The sequence below is a fragment of the Pan paniscus genome, chromosome 8 (genome assembly GCF_029289425.2).
Source record: "Pan paniscus chromosome 8, NHGRI_mPanPan1-v2.0_pri, whole genome shotgun sequence".
In the NCBI taxonomy this organism is placed as follows: domain Eukaryota; kingdom Metazoa; phylum Chordata; class Mammalia; order Primates; family Hominidae; genus Pan; species Pan paniscus.
The window spans coordinates 6,599,986-6,617,357 of NC_073257.2; positions in this window are offsets into that span (position 1 = coordinate 6,599,986).

Sequence of the window (17,372 nt, forward strand, 5' to 3'; positions counted from 1 at the left end):
GTGATCTGTATAAACATGGAAATATCTTCACCGCTATCTCTATAAACATGGAAATATCTACACCCCTATCTGTATAAGCAAGGAAATATCCACACCGCTGTCTCTATAAACATGGAAAAATCAACACCGCTATCTCTATGAACATGTAAATATCTACACCGCCATCTCTATAAACATGGAAATATCTACACCACGATCAGAATAAACATGGAAATATCTACACCGCTATCTGTATAAACATGGAATTATCTCCACTGCTATCTCTATAGACATGGAAATATCTACACCGCCATCTGTATAAACATGGAAATACAAAGTTATCTGTATAAACATGGACATATCTACACCGCCATCTGTATAAACATGGAAATATCTACACAGCAATGTGTATATACATGGAAATAACTACACCGCTATCTATATAAACGTGGAAATATCTACACCGCAATCTGTATAAACATGGAAATATCTACACCGCCATCTACATATCCATGGAAATATCTGCGCCGCCATCTGTATAAACATGGAAATATCTACACGGTCATCTGTGTATAAATGGAAATATCAACACCGCCATCTGTACAAACATGGAAATATCTGCACCGCTATTTGTATAAACATGGAAATATCTACACCGCGGTCTGCATAAACATGGAAATATCTACACCACTATCTGTATAAACATGGAAATATCTACACCGCTATCTGTATAAACATGGAAATGTCTACACCGCTATCTCTATTAACATGGAAATATCTACAAAGACATCTGTATAAACATGGAAATACCTACACAGTCATGTGTAGGAACATTTAAATATCTACACTGTCTTCTGTATAAACATAGAAATATCTACACAGCCCTCTGTGTAAATATGGAAATATCTGCATAGGCATCTGTGTAAACATGGAAATATCTGCACCGCTATCTGCATAAACATGGAAATACCTACACCGCTGTCTCTATAATCATGGAAATATGTACACCGCTATGTGTATAAACATGGAAATATCTCGACTCCTCTCTGTATAAACATGGAAATATCTCCACCGTTATCTGTATAAACTTGGAAATATCTACAGCGCCATCTCTATAAACATTGAAATATCCACACTGCCATCTGTAAAAACATGGAAATATCTACACAGTCATCTGAATAAACATGGAAATATCTTCACCACCATCTGTATAAACATGGAAATACCTACAATACCATCTGTATACAGATGGAAATATCTACACAGACATCTGTATAAATATGGAAATATCTACACCGCCATCTGTATAAACATGGAAATATCTACACTGCCATCTGTAGAAAGATGGAAATATCTACACCGCTATCTCTATAAATATGGAAATATCTACACCGCCATCTCTATAAACATGAAAATATCTACACTGCCATCTCCATAAAGATGGAAGTATCTACTCTGCCATGTGTATAAACACGGAAATATCTACACCACTATCTGTGTAAACATGGAAATATCTACACCGCTATCTGTTTAAACATGGAAATATCTACACCGCCATCTGCATGTCCATGGAAATATCTACGCCGCCATCTGTATAAACATGGAAATATCTACACGGCCATCTGTGTATAGATGGAAATATCAACACCGCCATCTGTAGAAACATGGAAATATCTACACCGCTATCTCTATAAACATGGAAATATCTGCACTGCCACCTGTAAAAACATGGAAATACCTATACAGTCATCTGTATAAACATGGAAATATCTACAATGCCATCTGTATACACATGGAGATATCTACACAGACATCTGTATAAACATGTAAATATCTACACTGCTATCTCTATAAACATGGAAATATCTACACCGCCATCTCTGTAAACATGAAAGTATCTACACTGCCATCTCCATAAACATGGAACTAACTACTCTGCCATCTGTATAAACATGGAAACATCTACACCGCCATCTGTGTGAATAAGGAAATATCTACAATGCCATCTGTATAAAGATATAAATATCTGCACCGCGATCTGTATAAACATGGAAATATCTACACCGCGATCTTTATAAACATGGAAATATCAACACCGCTATCTGTATAAACATGGAAATATCTACACAGCTATCACTATAAACATGGAAAACCTACACCGCCATCTGTATAAACATGCAAATACCTACAAAGTCATCTGTATAAACATGGAAATATCTACACAGCCATCTGTATAAACATGGAAATATCTACACAGCCATCTGTATATACAAGGAAATATCTACACCGCTATCTGTATAAACATGGAAATAACTACACCGCTATTAGTACAAGCAAGGAAATATCTACACCGTGATCTGTATAAACATGGAAATATCTTCACCGCTATCTCTATAAACATGGAAATATCTACACCCCTATCTGTATAAGCAAGGAAATATCCACACCGCTGTCTCTATAAACATGGAAAAATCAACACCGCTATCTCTATGAACATGTAAATATCTACACCGCCATCTCTATAAACATGGAAATATCTACACCACGATCAGAATAAACATGGAAATATCTACACCGCTATCTGTATAAACATGGAATTATCTCCACTGCTATCTCTATAGACATGGAAATATCTACACCGCCATCTGTATAAACATGGAAATACAAAGTTATCTGTATAAACATGGACATATCTACACCGCCATCTGTATAAACATGGAAATATCTACACAGCAATGTGTATATACATGGAAATAACTACACCGCTATCTATATAAACGTGGAAATATCTACACCGCAATCTGTATAAACATGGAAATATCTACACCGCCATCTACATATCCATGGAAATATCTGCGCCGCCATCTGTATAAACATGGAAATATCTACACGGTCATCTGTGTATAAATGGAAATATCAACACCGCCATCTGTACAAACATGGAAATATCTGCACCGCTATTTGTATAAACATGGAAATATCTACACCGCGGTCTGCATAAACATGGAAATATCTACACCACTATCTGTATAAACATGGAAATATCTACACCGCTATCTGTATAAACATGGAAATGTCTACACCGCTATCTCTATTAACATGGAAATATCTACAAAGACATCTGTATAAACATGGAAATACCTACACAGTCATGTGTAGGAACATTTAAATATCTACACTGTCTTCTGTATAAACATAGAAATATCTACACAGCCCTCTGTGTAAATATGGAAATATCTGCATAGGCATCTGTGTAAACATGGAAATATCTGCACCGCTATCTGCATAAACATGGAAATACCTACACCGCTGTCTCTATAATCATGGAAATATGTACACCGCTATGTGTATAAACATGGAAATATCTCGACTCCTCTCTGTATAAACATGGAAATATCTCCACCGTTATCTGTATAAACTTGGAAATATCTACAGCGCCATCTCTATAAACATTGAAATATCCACACTGCCATCTGTAAAAACATGGAAATATCTACACAGTCATCTGAATAAACATGGAAATATCTTCACCACCATCTGTATAAACATGGAAATACCTACAATACCATCTGTATACAGATGGAAATATCTACACAGACATCTGTATAAATATGGAAATATCTACACCGCCATCTGTATAAACATGGAAATATCTACACTGCCATCTGTAGAAAGATGGAAATATCTACACCGCTATCTCTATAAATATGGAAATATCTACACCGCCATCTCTATAAACATGAAAATATCTACACTGCCATCTCCATAAAGATGGAAGTATCTACTCTGCCATGTGTATAAACCCGGAAATATCTACACCACTATCTGTGTAAACATGGAAATAACTACACCGCTATCTGTTTAAACATGGAAATATCTACACCGCCGTCTGCATGTCCATGGAAATATCTACGCCGCCATCTGTATAAACATGGAAATATCTACACGGCCATCTGTGTATAGATGGAAATATCAACACCGCCATCTGTAGAAACATGGAAATATCTACACCGCTATCTCTATAAACATGGAAATATCTGCACTGCCACCTGTAAAAACATGGAAATACCTATACAGTCATCTGTATAAACATGGAAATATCTACAATGCCATCTGTATACACATGGAAATATCTACGCAGACATCTGTATAAACATGTAAATATCTACACTGCTATCTCTATAAACATGGAAATATCTACACCGCCATCTCTGTAAACATGAAAGTATCTACACTGCCATCTCCATAAACATGGAACTAACTACTCTGCCATCTGTATAAACATGGAAACATCTACACCGCCATCTGTGTGAATAAGGAAATATCTACAATGCCATCTGTTTAAAGATATAAATATCTGCACCGCGATCTGTATAAACATGGAAATATCTACACCGCGATCTTTATAAACATGGAAATATCAACACCGCTATCTGTATAAACATGGAAATATCTACACAGCTATCACTATAAACATGGAAAACCTACACCGCCATCTGTATAAACATGCAAATACCTACAAAGTCATCTGTATAAACATGGAAATATCTACACAGCCATCTGTATAAACATGGAAATATCTACACAGCCATCTGTATATACATGGAAATATCTACACCGCTATCTGTATAAACATGGAAATAACTACACCGCTATTAGTACAAGCAAGGAAATATCTACACCGTGATCTGTATAAACATGGAAATATCTTCACCGCTATCTCTATAAACATGGAAATATCTACACCCCTGTCTGTATAAGCAAGGAAATATCCACACCGCTGTCTCTATAAACATGGAAAAATCAACACCGCTATCTCTATGAACATGTAAATATCTACACCGCCATCTCTATAAACATGGAAATATCTACACCACGATCAGAATAAACATGGAAATATCTACACCGCTATCTGTATAAACATGGAATTATCTCCACTGCTATCTCTATAGACATGGAAATATCTACACCGCCATCTGTATAAACATGGAAATACAAAGTTATCTGTAACAACATGGAAATATCTACACCGCCATCTGTATAAACATGGAAATATCTACACAGCCATGTGTATACACATGGAAATAACTACACCGCTATCTATATAAACGTGGAAATAACTACACCGCAATCTGTATAAACATGGAAATATCTACACCGCCATCTACATATCCATGGAAATATCTGCGCCGCCATCTGTATAAACATGGAAATATCTACACGGTCATCTGTGTATAAATGGAAATATCAACACCGCCATCTGTACAAACATGGAAATATCTGCACCGCTATTTGTATAAACATGGAAATATCTACACCGCGGTCTGTATAAGCATGGAAATATCTACACCACTATCTGTATAAACATGGAAATATCTACACCGCTATCTGTATAAACATGGAAATGTCTACACCGCTATCTCTATTAACATGGAAATATCTACAAAGACATCTGTATAAACATGGAAATACCTACACAGTCATGTGTAGGAACATTTAAATATCTACACTGTCTTCTGTATAAACATAGAAATATCTACACAGCCCTCTGTGTAAATATGGAAATATCTGCATAGGCATCTGTGTAAACATGGAAATATCTGCACCGCTATCTGCATAAACATGGAAATACCTACACCGCTGTCTCTATAATCATGGAAATATGTACACCGCTATGTGTATAAACATGGAAATATCTCGACTCCTCTGTATAAACATGGAAATATCTCCACCGTTATCTGTGTAAACTTGGAAATATCTACAGCGCCATCTCTATAAACATTGAAATATCCACACTGCCATCTGTAAAAACATGGAAATATCTACACAGTCATCTGAATAAACATGGAAATATCTTCACCACCATCTGTATAAACATGGAAATACCTACAATACCATCTGTATACAGATGGAAATATCTACACAGACATCTGTATAAATATGGAAATATCTACACCGCCATCTGTATAAACATGGAAATATCTACACTGCCATCTGTAGAAAGATGGAAATATCTACACCGCTATCTCTATAAATATGGAAATATCTACACCGCCATCTCTATAAACATGAAAATATCTACACTGCCATCTCCATAAAGATGGAAGTATCTACTCTGCCTTGTGTATAAACACGGAAATATCTACACCACTGTCTGTGTAAACATGGAAATATCTACACCGCTATCTGTTTAAACATGGAAATATCTACACCGCCATCTGCATGTCCATGGAAATATCTACGCCGCCATCTGTATAAACATGGAAATATCTACACGGCCATCTGTGTATAGATGGAAATATCAACACCGCCATCTGTAGAAACATGGAAATATCTACACCGCTATCTCTATAAACATGGAAATATCTGCACTGCCACCTGTAAAAACATGGAAATACCTATACAGTCATCTGTATAAACATGGAAATATCTACAATGCCATCTGTATACACATGGAAATATCTACACAGACATCTGTATAAACATGTAAATATCTACACTGCTATCTCTATAAACATGGAAATATCTACACCGCCATCTCTGTAAACATGAAAGTATCTACACTGCCATCACCATAAACATGGAACTAACTACTCTGCCATCTGTATAAACATGGAAACATCTACACCGCCATCTGTGTGAATAAGGAAATATCTACAATGCCATCTGTATAAAGATATAAATATCTGCACCGCGATCTGTATAAACATGGAAATATCTACACCGCGATCTTTATAAACATGGAAATATCAACACCGCTATCTGTATAAACATGGAAATATCTACACAGCTATCACTATAAACATGGAAAACCTACACCGCCATCTGTAGAAACATGCAAATACCTACAAAGTCATCTGTATAAACATGGAAATATCTACACAGCCATCTGTATAAACATGGAAATATCTACACAGCCATCTGTATATACATGGAAATATCTACACCGCTATCTGTATAAACATGGAAATAACTACACCGCTATTAGTACAAGCAAGGAAATATCTACACCGTGATCTGTATAAACATGGAAATATCTTCACCGCTATCTCTATAAACATGGAAATATCTACACCCCTGTCTGTATAAGCAAGGAAATATCCACACCGCTGTCTCTATAAACATGGAAAAATCAACACCGCTATCTCTATGAACATGTAAATATCTACACCGCCATCTCTATAAACATGGAAATATCTACACCACGATCAGAATAAACATGGAAATATCTACACCGCTATCTGTATAAACATGGAATTATCTCCACTGCTATCTCTATAGACATGGAAATATCTACACCGCCATCTGTATAAACATGGAAATACAAAGTTATCTGTAACAACATGGAAATATCTACACCGCCATCTGTATAAACATGGAAATATCTACACAGCCATGTGTATATACATGGAAATAACTACACCGCTATCTATATAAACGTGGAAATAACTACACCGCAATCTGTATAAACATGGAAATATCTACACCGCCATCTACATATCCATGGAAATATCTGCGCCGCCATCTGTATAAACATGGAAATATCTACACGGTCATCTGTGTATAAATGGAAATATCAACACCGCCATCTGTACAAACATGGAAATATCTGCACCGCTATTTGTATAAACATGGAAATATCTACACCGCGGTCTGTATAAGCATGGAAATATCTACACCACTATCTGTATAAACATGGAAATATCTACACCGCTATCTGTATAAACATGGAAATGTCTACACCGCTATCTCTATTAACATGGAAATATCTACAAAGACATCTGTATAAACATGGAAATACCTACACAGTCATGTGTAGGAACATTTAAATATCTACACTGTCTTCTGTATAAACATAGAAATATCTACACAGCCCTCTGTGTAAATATGGAAATATCTGCATAGGCATCTGTGTAAACATGGAAATATCTGCACCGCTATCTGCATAAACATGGAAATACCTACACCGCTGTCTCTATAATCATGGAAATATGTACACCGCTATGTGTATAAACATGGAAATATCTCGACTCCTCTCTGTATAAACATGGAAATATCTCCACCGTTATCTGTGTAAACTTGGAAATATCTACCGCGCCATCTCTATAAACATTGAAATATCCACACTGCCATCTGTAAAAACATGGAAATATCTACACAGTCATCTGAATAAACATGGAAATATCTTCACCACCATCTGTATAAACATGGAAATACCTACAATACCATCTGTATACAGATGGAAATATCTACACAGACATCTGTATAAATATGGAAATATCTACACCGCCATCTGTATAAACATGGAAATATCTACACTGCCATCTGTAGAAAGATGGAAATATCTACACCGCTATCTCTATAAATATGGAAATATCTACACCGCCATCTCTATAAACATGAAAATATCTACACTGCCATCTCCATAAAGATGGAAGTATCTACTCTGCCTTGTGTATAAACACGGAAATATCTACACAACTGTCTGTGTAAACATGGAAATATCTACACCGCTATCTGTTTAAACATGGAAATATCTACACCGCCATCTGCATGTCCATGGAAATATCTACGCCGCCATCTGTATAAACATGGAAATATCTACACGGCCATCTGTGTATAGATGGAAATATCAACACCGCCATCTGTAGAAACATGGAAATATCTACACCGCTATCTCTATAAACATGGAAATATCTGCACTGCCACCTGTAAAAACATGGAAATACCTATACAGTCATCTGTATAAACATGGAAATATCTACAATGCCATCTGTATACACATGGAGATATCTACACAGACATCTGTATAAACATGTAAATATCTACACTGCTATCTCTATAAACATGGAAATATCTACACCGCCATCTCTGTAAACATGAAAGTATCTACACTGCCATCACCATAAACATGGAACTAACTACTCTGCCATCTGTATAAACATGGAAACATCTACACCGCCATCTGTGTGAATAAGGAAATATCTACAATGCCATCTGTATAAAGATATAAATATCTGCACCGCGATCTGTATAAACATGGAAATATCTACACCGCGATCTTTATAAACATGGAAATATCAACACCGCTATCTGTATAAACATGGAAATATCTACACAGCTATCACTATAAACATGGAAAACCTACACCGCCATCTGTAGAAACATGCAAATACCTACAAAGTCATCTGTATAAACATGGAAATATCTACACAGCCATCTGTATAAACATGGAAATATCTACACAGCCATCTGTATATACATGGAAATATCTACACCGCTATCTGTATAAACATGGAAATAACTACACCGCTATTAGTACAAGCAAGGAAATATCTACACCGTGATCTGTATAAACATGGAAATATCTTCACCGCTATCTCTATAAACATGGAAATATCTACACCCCTGTCTGTATAAGCAAGGAAATATCCACACCGCTGTCTCTATAAACATGGAAAAATCAACACCGCTATCTCTATGAACATGTAAATATCTACACCGCCATCTCTATAAACATGGAAATATCTACACCACGATCAGAATAAACATGGAAATATCTACACCGCTATCTGTATAAACATGGAATTATCTCCACTGCTATCTCTATAGACATGGAAATATCTACACCGCCATCTGTATAAACATGGAAATACAAAGTTATCTGTAACAACATGGAAATATCTACACCGCCATCTGTATAAACATGGAAATATCTACACAGCCATGTGTATATACATGGAAATAACTACACCGCTATCTATATAAACGTGGAAATAACTACACCGCAATCTGTATAAACATGGAAATATCTACACCGCCATCTACATATCCATGGAAATATCTGCGCCGCCATCTGTATAAACATGGAAATATCTACACGGTCATCTGTGTATAAATGGAAATATCAACACCGCCATCTGTACAAACATGGAAATATCTGCACCGCTATTTGTATAAACATGGAAATATCTACACCGCGGTCTGTATAAGCATGGAAATATCTACACCACTATCTGTATAAACATGGAAATATCTACACCGCTATCTGTATAAACATGGAAATGTCTACACCGCTATCTCTATTAACATGGAAATATCTACAAAGACATCTGTATAAACATGGAAATACCTACACAGTCATGTGTAGGAACATTTAAATATCTACACTGTCTTCTGTATAAACATAGAAATATCTACACAGCCCTCTGTGTAAATATGGAAATATCTGCATAGGCATCTGTGTAAACATGGAAATATCTGCACCGCTATCTGCATAAACATGGAAATACCTACACCGCTGTCTCTATAATCATGGAAATATGTACACCGCTATGTGTATAAACATGGAAATATCTCGACTCCTCTCTGTATAAACATGGAAATATCTCCACCGTTATCTGTGTAAACTTGGAAATATCTACAGCGCCATCTCTATAAACATTGAAATATCCACACTGCCATCTGTAAAAACATGGAAATATCTACACAGTCATCTGAATAAACATGGAAATATCTTCACCACCATCTGTATAAACATGGAAATACCTACAATACCATCTGTATACAGATGGAAATATCTACACAGACATCTGTATAAATATGGAAATATCTACACCGCCATCTGTATAAACATGGAAATATCTACACTGCCATCTGTAGAAAGATGGAAATATCTACACCGCTATCTCTATAAATATGGAAATATCTACACCGCCATCTCTATAAACATGAAAATATCTACACTGCCATCTCCATAAAGATGGAAGTATCTACTCTGCCATGTGTATAAACACGGAAATATCTACACCACTATCTGTGTAAACATGGAAATATCTACACCGCTATCTGTTTAAACATGGAAATATCTACACCGCCATCTGCATGTCCATGGAAATATCTACGCCGCCATCTGTATAAACATGGAAATATCTGCACTGCCACCTGTAAAAACATGGAAATACCTATACAGTCATCTGTATAAACATGGAAATATCTACAATGCCATCTGTATACACATGGAAATATCTACACAGACATCTGTATAAACATGTAAATATCTACACTGCTATCTCTATAAACATGGAAATATCTACACCGCCATCTCTGTAAACATGAAAGTATCTACACTGCCATCACCATAAACATGGAACTAACTACTCTGCCATCTGTATAAACATGGAAACATCTACACCGCCATCTGTGTGAATAAGGAAATATCTACAATGCCATCTGTATAAAGATATAAATATCTGCACCGCGATCTGTATAAACATGGAAATATCTACACCGCGATCTTTATAAACATGGAAATATCAACACCGCTATCTGTATAAACATGGAAATATCTACACAGCTATCACTATAAACATGGAAAACCTACACCGCCATCTGTAGAAACATGCAAATACCTACAAAGTCATCTGTATAAACATGGAAATATCTACACAGCCATCTGTATAAACATGGAAATATCTACACAGCCATCTGTATATACATGGAAATATCTACACCACTATCTGTATAAACATGGAAATAACTACACCGCTATTAGTACAAGCAAGGAAATATCTACACCGTGATCTGTATAAACATGGAAATATCTTCACCGCTATCTCTATAAACATGGAAATATCTACACCCCTGTCTGTATAAGCAAGGAAATATCCACACCGCTGTCTCTATAAACATGGAAAAATCAACACCGCTATCTCTATGAACATGTAAATATCTACACCGCCATCTCTATAAACATGGAAATATCTACACCACGATCAGAATAAACATGGAAATATCTACACCGCTATCTGTATAAACATGGAATTATCTCCACTGCTATCTCTATAGACATGGAAATATCTACACCGCCATCTGTATAAACATGGAAATACAAAGTTATCTGTAACAACATGGAAATATCTACACCGCCATCTGTATAAACATGGAAATATCTACACAGCCATGTGTATATACATGGAAATAACTACACCGCTATCTATATAAACGTGGAAATAACTACACCGCAATCTGTATAAACATGGAAATATCTACACCGCCATCTACATATCCATGGAAATATCTGCGCCGCCATCTGTATAAACATGGAAATATCTACACGGTCATCTGTGTATAAATGGAAATATCAACACCGCCATCTGTACAAACATGGAAATATCTGCACCGCTATTTGTATAAACATGGAAATATCTACACCGCGGTCTGTATAAGCATGGAAATATCTACACCACTATCTGTATAAACATGGAAATATCTACACCGCTATCTGTATAAACATGGAAATGTCTACACCGCTATCTCTATTAACATGGAAATATCTACAAAGACATCTGTATAAACATGGAAATACCTACACAGTCATGTGTAGGAACATTTAAATATCTACACTGTCTTCTGTATAAACATAGAAATATCTACACAGCCCTCTGTGTAAATATGGAAATATCTGCATAGGCATCTGTGTAAACATGGAAATATCTGCACCGCTATCTGCATAAACATGGAAATACCTACACCGCTGTCTCTATAATCATGGAAATATGTACACCGCTATGTGTATAAACATGGAAATATCTCGACTCCTCTCTGTATAAACATGGAAATATCTCCACCGTTATCTGTGTAAACTTGGAAATATCTACAGCGCCATCTCTATAAACATTGAAATATCCACACTGCCATCTGTAAAAACATGGAAATATCTACACAGTCATCTGAATAAACATGGAAATATCTTCACCACCATCTGTATAAACATGGAAATACCTACAATACCATCTGTATACAGATGGAAATATCTACACAGACATCTGTATAAATATGGAAATATCTACACCGCCATCTGTATAAACATGGAAATATCTACACTGCCATCTGTAGAAAGATGGAAATATCTACACCGCTATCTCTATAAATATGGAAATATCTACACCGCCATCTCTATAAACATGAAAATATCTACACTGCCATCTCCATAAAGATGGAAGTATCTACTCTGCCATGTGTATAAACACGGAAATATCTACACCACTATCTGTGTAAACATGGAAATATCTACACCGCTATCTGTTTAAACATGGAAATATCTACACCGCCATCTGCATGTCCATGGAAATATCTACGCCGCCATCTGTATAAACATGGAAATATCTACACGGCCATCTGTGTATAGATGGAAATATCAACACCGCCATCTGTAGAAACATGGAAATATCTACAATGCCATCTGTATACACATGGAAATATCTACACAGACATCTGTATAAACATGTAAATATCTACACTGCTATCTCTATAAACATGGAAATATCTACACCGCCATCTCTGTAAACATGAAAGTATCTACACTGCCATCACCATAAACATGGAACTAACTACTCTGCCATCTGTATAAACATGGAAACATCTACACCGCCATCTGTGTGAATAAGGAAATATATACAATGCCATCTGTATAAAGATATAAATATCTGCACCGCGATCTGTATAAACATGGAAATATCTACACCGCGATCTTTATAAACATGGAAATATCAACACCGCTATCTGTGTAAACATGGAAATATCTACACAGCTATCACTATAAACATGGAAAACCTACACCGCCATCTGTAGAAACATGCAAATACCCACAAAGTCATCTGTATAAACATGGAAATATCTACACAGCCATCTGTATAAACATGGAAATATCTACACAGCCATCTGTATATACATGGAAATATCTAAACCGCTATCTGTATAAACATGGAAATAACTACACCGCTATTAGTACAAGCAAGGAAATATCTACACCGTGATCTGTATAAACATGGAAATATCTTCACCGCTATCTCTATAAACATGGAAATATCTACACCCCTGTCTGTATAAGCAAGGAAATATCCACACCGCTGTCTCTATAAACATGGAAAAATCAACACCGCTATCTCTATGAACATGTAAATATCTACACCGCCATCTCTATAAACATGGAAATATCTACACCACGATCAGAATAAACATGGAAATATCTACACCGCTATCTGTATAAACATGGAATTATCTCCACTGCTATCTCTATAGACATGGAAATATCTACACCGCCATCTGTATAAACATGGAAATACAAAGTTATCTGTAACAACATGGAAATATCTACACCGCCATCTGTATAAACATGGAAATATCTACACAGCCATGTGTATATACATGGAAATAACTACACCGCTATCTATATAAACGTGGAAATAACTACACCGCAATCTGTATAAACATGGAAATATCTACACCGCCATCTACATATCCATGGAAATATCTGCGCCGCCATCTGTATAAACATGGAAATATCTACACGGTCATCTGTGTATAAATGGAAATATCAACACCGCCATCTGTACAAACATGGAAATATCTGCACCGCTATTTGTATAAACATGGAAATATCTACACCGCGGTCTGTATAAGCATGGAAATATCTACACCACTATCTGTATAAACATGGAAATATCTACACCGCTATCTGTATAAACATGGAAATGTCTACACCGCTATCTCTATTAACATGGAAATATCTACAAAGACATCTGTATAAACATGGAAATACCTACACAGTCATGTGTAGGAACATTTAAATATCTACACTGTCTTCTGTATAAACATAGAAATATCTACACAGCCCTCTGTGTAAATATGGAAATATCTGCATAGGCATCTGTGTAAACATGGAAATATCTGCACCGCTATCTGCATAAACATGGAAATACCTACACCGCTGTCTCTATAATCATGGAAATATGTACACCGCTATGTGTATAAACATGGAAATATCTCGACTCCTCTCTGTATAAACATGGAAATATCTCCACCGTTATCTGTGTAAACTTGGAAATATCTACAGCGCCATCTCTATAAACATTGAAATATCCACACTGCCATCTGTAAAAACATGGAAATATCTACACAGTCATCTGAATAAACATGGAAATATCTTCACCACCATCTGTATAAACATGGAAATACCTACAATACCATCTGTATACAGATGGAAATATCTACACAGACATCTGTATAAATATGGAAATATCTACACCGCCATCTGTATAAACATGGAAATATCTACACTGCCATCTGTAGAAAGATGGAAATATCTACACCGCTATCTCTATAAATATGGAAATATCTACACCGCCATCTCTATAAACATGAAAATATCTACACTGCCATCTCCATAAAGATGGAAGTATCTACTCTGCCATGTGTATAAACACGGAAATATCTACACCACTATCTGTGTAAACATGGAAATATCTACACCGCTATCTGTTTAAACATGGAAATATCTACACCGCCATCTGCATGTCCATGGAAATATCTACGCCGCCATCTGTATAAACATGGAAATATCTACACGGCCATCTGTGTATAGATGGAAATATCAACACCGCCATCTGTAGAAACATGGAAATATCTACAATGCCATCTGTATACACATGGAAATATCTACACAGACATCTGTATAAACATGTAAATATCTACACTGCTATCTCTATAAACATGGAAATATCTACACCGCCATCTCTGTAAACATGAAAGTATCTACACTGCCATCACCATAAACATGGAACTAACTACTCTGCCATCTGTATAAACATGGAAACATCTACACCGCCATCTGTGTGAATAAGGAAATATATACAATGCCATCTGTATAAAGATATAAATATCTGCACCGCGATCTGTATAAACATGGAAATATCTACACCGCGATCTTTATAAACATGGAAATATCAACACCGCTATCTGTGTAAACATGGAAATATCTACACAGCTATCACTATAAACATGGAAAACCTACACCGCCATCTGTAGAAACATGCAAATACCCACAAAGTCATCTGTATAAACATGGAAATATCTACACAGCCATCTGTATAAACATGGAAATATCTACACAGCCATCTGTATATACATGGAAATATCTAAACCGCTATCTGTATAAACATGGAAATAACTACACCGCTATTAGTACAAGCAAGGAAATATCTACACCGTGATCTGTATAAACATGGAAATATCTTCACCGCTATCTCTATAAACATGGAAATATCTACACCCCTGTCTGTATAAGCAAGGAAATATCCACACCGCTGTCTCTATAAACATGGAAAAATCAACACCGCTATCTCTATGAACATGTAAATATCTACACCGCCATCTCTATAAACATGGAAATATCTACACCACGATCAGAATAAACATGGAAATATCTACACCGCTATCTGTATAAACATGGAATTATCTCCACTGCTATCTCTATAGACATGGAAATATCTACACCGCCATCTGTATAAACATGGAAATACAAAGTTATCTGTAACAACATGGAAATATCTACACCGCCATCTGTATAAACATGGAAATATCTACACAGCCATGTGTATATACATGGAAATAACTACACCGCTATCTATATAAACGTGGAAATAACTACACCGCAATCTGTATAAACATGGAAATATCTACACCGCCATCTACATATCCATGGAAATATCTGCGCCGCCATCTGTATAAACATGGAAATATCTACACGGTCATCTGTGTATAAATGGAAATATCAACACCGCCATCTGTACAAACATGGAAATATCTGCACCGCTATTTGTATAAACATGGAAATATCTACACCGCGGTCTGTATAAGCATGGAAATATCTACACCACTATCTGTATAAACATGGAAATATCTACACCGCTATCTGTATAAACATGGAAATGTCTACACCGCTATCTCTATTAACATGGAAATATCTACAAAGACATCTGTATAAACATGGAAATACCTACACAGTCATGTGTAGGAACATTTAAATATCTACACTGTCTTCTGTATAAACATAGAAATATCTACACAGCCCTCTGTGTAAATATGGAAATATCTGCATAGGCATCTGTGTAAACATGGAAATATCTGCACCGCTATCTGCATAAACATGGAAATACCTACACCGCTGTCTCTATAATCATGGAAATATGTACACCGCTATGTGTATAAACATGGAAATATCTCGACTCCTCTCTGTATAAACATGGAAATATCTCCACCGTTATCTGTGTAAACTTGGAAATATCTACAGCGCCATCTCTATAAACATTGAAATATCCACACTGCCATCTGTAAAAACATGGAAATATCTACACAGTCATCTGAATAAACATGGAAATATCTTCACCACCATCTGTATAAACATGGAAATACCTACAATACCATCTGTATACAGATGGAAATATCTACACAGACATCTGTATAAATATGGAAATATCTACACCGCCATCTGTATAAACATGGAAATATCTACACTGCCATCTGTAGAAAGATGGAAATATCTACACCGCTAT